This window comes from Hemicordylus capensis, chromosome 4 (assembly GCF_027244095.1).
Source record: "Hemicordylus capensis ecotype Gifberg chromosome 4, rHemCap1.1.pri, whole genome shotgun sequence".
In the NCBI taxonomy this organism is placed as follows: Eukaryota; Metazoa; Chordata; class Lepidosauria; order Squamata; family Cordylidae; genus Hemicordylus; species Hemicordylus capensis.
Window position 1 is genome coordinate 61,110,355 of NC_069660.1, and position 6,006 is coordinate 61,116,360.

Below are 6,006 nucleotides of genomic sequence, written 5' to 3' on the forward strand. Positions count from 1 at the left end.
TTTACGATACCATGGTATCCTTTTGGATAGGCTGTCCAGGTTGGGTGTGGGAGGTGCTTGCTTGGCGGTGGTTCCGCTCCTACCTGGATGACCGTTTCCCAAAGTTGGTGCTGTGGGATTATTGCTCAACCCCTTGGCAGTTGTGCTTTGGAGTTCTGCAGGGTTCAGTTCTTTCCCTTATGCTGTTTAACATCAACACAAAACTGCTGGGAGAGGTCATTTGGAGATTTGCCTTGAGGTGTCATCAATTTTATTTATTTATTTGTTTACATTTATATCCCGCTCTTCCTCCAAGGAGCCCAGAGCGGTGTACTACATACTTGAGTTTCTCCTCACAACAACCCTGTGAAGTAGGTTAGGCTGAGAGAGAAGTGACTGGCCCAGAGTCACCCAGCTAGTTTCATGGCTGAATGGGGATTTGAACTCATGTCTCCCCGGTCCTAGTCCAGCACTCTAACCACTACATCAATAAAATAATATATAAATATTAGTTGTATTCGTCATATTCATAATATGTGGATGACACTCAGTTGTATCTCTCTTTTTCATCAGACGCAGGCAGGCGTGCAGGGAGGCCAGCAGTGGCCCCTGTTCCGCCCACCACCACCGCTCCCCGCCAACCACCCCCATGCATCTGACATAAAATGCAGCATCTGACCTGTGACACAGGGGGCATGGCTGGGGCATAAGGTGCGGCCCCTGAGGGGCACGGCCCGGGTTCTTTGAACCCATTCACACAATGGTGGCTCCACCCCGGACGCATGTGAGGCAGTGACTGTCCTGAATCAGTGCTTGGATGCAGGTGAATCCAGACAAGTCAGAAATATTACTGGTAGGTGGTTCATCCGCCCAGGTAAATGAGGTTCAGCTTGTTTTAGAAGGGGCTGTACTCCCTCTAAAGGACTAGGTTCACAGTCTGGGAGTGCTAATTGATGCAGTACTATTTGTTAGCCACTCCATAACAAATTGTTCTCTGGGCAGTTCACAACACAGCAGAATTAAAACATGAGATAAAAACACACCGCACATAAAATCGTAACAGACCAAAAAAGGAGGGGGGGGGAGATACAAAATACAATACAAAACAATTTAAAAGGCATTTTTAAAAAAATCAGATCCAAATTAAAAATGTAAAAGGCCTGAGTGAATAAAAAAGGTCTTTACCTGGCATCTAAAAGAATGAAGTGTTGAAGGCAGGTGGACCTCAGTGGGGAGGCTATTCCATAAACAGCATTTCATGCCAGTGCTTTGTCAGCTGCACTGGCTCCCAGTCTGTTTCTGGACCCAATCCAAAGTGCTGGTTTTTACCTTTAAAGCCTGAAATGGCTTGAGACCAGGCTACCTGAGAGAGCGCCTGCTCCATATGTCTCTACCCAGACCCTGAGATCTTCTTCAGAGGCCCTGCTGCAAGTGCACCCACCAGATGAAGTGAGGCGTGTGGCTACTAAGGAGAGGGCCTTTTTGGCGGTGGCATCCAATTTATGGACTATCCTTCCCAGTGAGGCTCGCCTTGTATTGTCACGTTGTTCTTTTAGACAACAGGTGAAGACCTTTCTGTTCACCCAAGGCTTTTTAAAAGGTTTTAAAAATGTTTTTGTATTGTATTTTTATTGTATTGTGATTTTTTGTTTTGTTATATTTATTTATTATTATTTATTTAAAATATTTATACCCCACCCCTCCAGTGCACTACTGCTCGGGGCAGCTCACAACAATAAGATAGACACAGATACAATAAAAGTACTAAAATTAACTATTAAAAAAAAAAATTAAAAAAATCTTTTTAAAGCCAGATGAAAAACCACAATTATTAAGTTCAAATTAAAACTGAAAATTATAAAAAGCTAAAGAACCTAACAGATATAACAAAATAATAATGGAGCATTAAAAAGCCACCTTTAAAAGGTGTGTTTTAAGATGTTTTTGAAAAACACTGAGGGACAGAGCATGGCGAAGCTCTTCAGGGAGGGAGTTCCAAAGCCGAGGGGCCATATTTGTTTTAACTGCATGATTTATTCTATTGCTGTTTTTCTTTATTGTATTGAGAGCTGTTCAGTGAACAATTTGTTATGGTGCAGCTAAATAATAATAATAATAATAATTATTATTATTATTATTGTAGTAGTAGTAGTAGTAGTAGTAGTAGTAGTAGTATAAGATTATGAAGACTGAAAGGCAACAGTATTCAATATCATTTCTCTTTTTCTTTTTAAGAATTAGCCTAGTTCCTATTAAAGACCATATGCCAAACAGCGCCATCACTTTATTTTACACTGTACTAAATTTTTGACTACACAAAACTTATCTAGCTGCACATTAGAATAAAGGATGCTACAGACTACAATAGGCTAGCCCAGAGGTGCCCTGTCTTGGGTCCCACACGGGTGCAGACAGAGGGAACCTTGAGGAGCAACTCCTCACTGTAATTTTTAAGATTATTATTATTTATTTTTTAGGTACGGTGGAGGGAAGGGAGACATTTGATGGGTGATATGGGTTTGGCAGGGGGAAGTTCAGTAATATGAGGGGGGGACTCTTCAAATGCTTGGGGTGGGTGGACCTGAAGTCCTGCAGTCCCCAAATGCTGCCTTGCCATTGCAGCTGAGGATGATGGTAGTTTCATAACTTGTTTCATGTTATCACCCTCACATAAAAGCCAGTGCTGTGTTGTGGACTGAATATTTGGATTTGGCATGCAAGGACCTTTGATGCTCAGTGAGCATCAATAACAATAATAACTGCGGACCCAAGGTAGGGAACTCCTAGGCTAGGCTAAGAGACATAACTGGCCACTCAGGTTACCAACAGTCCCTTATTAGCAGGGATGCCCCTTATTTTAGCCCAGCATTGTCAGGAAATGACAATTTCCTGGATTCAGGAAATGGGAAGAACCTATGGCTCATATCAAACCAGTTATTTTGACTAATAACGAAATAATGAATGACTCCAACTCCTTTCCCTTCTCCCTCCCTACCATTGTACTCTGTGGTTCTGGTGGGCTGCAGGGTGAAGGTTGCCAACAGTCATCAACGATTGGCGAGCTTAGCATTCTCCAGGTATCAGGATGGATCACAAACATCACACAAGCGATGACTATTAAATAGTACTCACGTGTGAAACTTTTTTTTACTGGCTAACAATGTTTCTCTTTCTAGGGAAAAAAAATTTCATCATATCCTGTTTGGCTAACCATGGTTATATCAATAAGCAGAGGAGAAGTAATCTAAGTTATAGCTTATACCACAGTTTCAATGGAAAGTGGTAGAACAACAACACCACAACACTCAGGCTCCCAATTACTCCCTGCCTCATGAACCTTATTTGGGCAGTGGAATGTTGGCAACCCTACTGGCCACTCACTGAGCATCAAAGGTCCTTGCATGCCAAATCCAAATATTCAGTCCACAACACTGCACTGGCTTTTATGTGAGGGTGATAACATGAAACAAGTTGATCTAGTAAGAACTAATCAGCCTACTTTCCTTTCAATGTCTCTACAACTGGAATAAATTTGGCTCAAATCAAGGTTCACAAGTTAGATCACTTGCAGCTCAAATGTACACGTGTCCACCATCTTGGATCGGGGTGGATGACATCATTCCTAACGACACCACTGAGGTGTTCCTATGTATCACTCACTATAACTGTACCAATTTGGTTCAAATTGATTAGACAGTCCACAAATTAGCTGGCTTGCGCATTAGATGTCTACGTGGCCACATCTTGGATTGCGGTGGGTGACATCATCTCAGACTATGCCATTGAGTGTCTCTTCAGCTGTACCAAATTTGGTTCAAATCAGTTAAGCGGTTTACAAGTTAGCCCACTTGCCCTCAAATGTTTACATGTTCACCATCTTGAACTGGGGTGGATGACATCATCACAAACTACATGATTGAGGTGTTCCTATGTGTCCCTACAACTGCAGCAATTTTGATTCAAAATGGTTAAGCAGTTCACATGTTAACCCACTTACACCTCAAAAGTTTATGCATCCACCATCTTGGATTGGGGTGGATGATATCATCACAAACTATGCCATTGAGGTGTCTCTGTGTGTCACTCACTGCAACTGTACCTAATTTGGTTTGAATGGGTTAGGCAGTCCACAAATTAACCCACTTGCACCTCAGAAGTTCATATGGCCGCCACTGGGATTGGAGTGGATGACATCAGCACACACCATGCCATTAGGGCAGGGGTGGGGAACCTTGGCCCTCCAGCTGTTGTTGAACTACAACTCCTATCATCCCCAGCCACAATTGGCTGGGGATGGTGGGAGTTGGAGTTCAAAAACAGCTGGAGGGCCAAGGTTCCCCACCCCTGCATTAGGGCGTCCCTATGTGTCCCTACAGCTGCAGCAAATTTGGTTCAAATTGGTTAAGTGGTTCACAAGTTAACCACTTGCACCTCCAAAGTTTACGCATCTGCCATCTTGAATCGGTGTGGATGACATCATCACAAACTATGCCATTGAGGTGTCCCTGTACGTCACTCACTGCAACTGTACCTAATTTGGTTTAAATTGGTTAGACAGTCCACAAATTAGCCCGCTTGCACCTCAGATGTTCATGTGGCTGCCATCTTGAATTGGAGTGGATGACATGATCACACACCACACCATTTAGGCATTCCTATGTGTCCCTACAGCTGTAGAAAATTTGGTTCACTTGTGCCTCAAATGTTTACGCATCCATCATTTGGATCAGAGTGGATTAGCTCATCACAAACTACTACGCCACTGGGGTGTCGCTATGTGTCCCTACAGCTGTACCTGATTTGGTTCATATTGGTCCAGGCATTGCGAAGTTGATTAGGGACATACACACACACACACACAGAATGCCAGGTGATCTCATTAGTCTACTGGAAAGTAGACTAAAAATGTGGAAACTGCCTCATGATTTGGAACAAGCAAACAACAAATATTTATTAACCACTTTTCAACAAAAGTTGAAAAGTGGTTTACATAGAGAAATAATAAATAAATAAATAAATAAATAAATAAATAAATAAATAAATAAATAAATAAGAAAGATGGTTCCCTGTCCCCAGAGGGTTCACAATCTAAAAAGAAACATGAGATAGACACCAGCAACAGTCACTGGATGTACTGTGCTGGGGGTGGATAGGGCCAGTTACTCTCCCCCTGCTAAATAAAGAGAATCACCACCTTAAAAGGTGCCTCTTTGCCCAGTTAGCTAGCAGGGGTAACTAGGCAAACAAAGCCATTGTCTGTTTAAGCCAGAATAGGGTGTACCTTATTGTATCTGTTTATTGCATATGTGGAATGTATTTTTATTGATACATTAAAAAAAACACATTAAGAAAATTGAGTCATAACAATGAAGATTTGTGTGCTTGCCAAAAGGAATGTGGTTGCTATCCACCGAATAATGCACTGAGAGGAGAGCTGGTCTTGTGGTAGCAAGCATGACTTGTCCCTTAGGTAAGCAGGATCTGCCCTGGTTGCATATGAATGGGAGACACTCATTGGAAGGCACTCCAATGAATGGGAGACATTGGTTGCATATGAATGGGAGACTAGAAGTGTAAGATACTCCCTTAGGGGACGGAGCGGCTCTGGGAAGAGCTTCTAGGTTCCAAGCTTCCTTCCTGGCATCTCCAAGGTAAGGCTGAGAGAAATTCCTGCCTGCAACCTTGGAGAAGCTCCTTCCAGTCTGTGTAGACAGTACTGAGCTAAGATGGACCAATGGTCTGACTCGGTATATGGCAGCTTCCTATGTTCCTAGAAGCAAATGCGTGGCTACCACACATTTCAGACTATACATCCTCCGCTGCTTCACACACACTACCGCATTCTTGATATATTTCTTACATCTATATTCCACCTTTTTCATATTGTGCAACTCAAAGCGGGGTTCCCAGGCGGTCAGCTATGTCGATTTAGAACGGGAAATCCACAGCAGTAAGGCAGCGGCGCCGAAAGCTGTTCATCCCCTTACCCGAAAAAGAGCAGATTCGAACTAGTGGCGTTATTTGAGC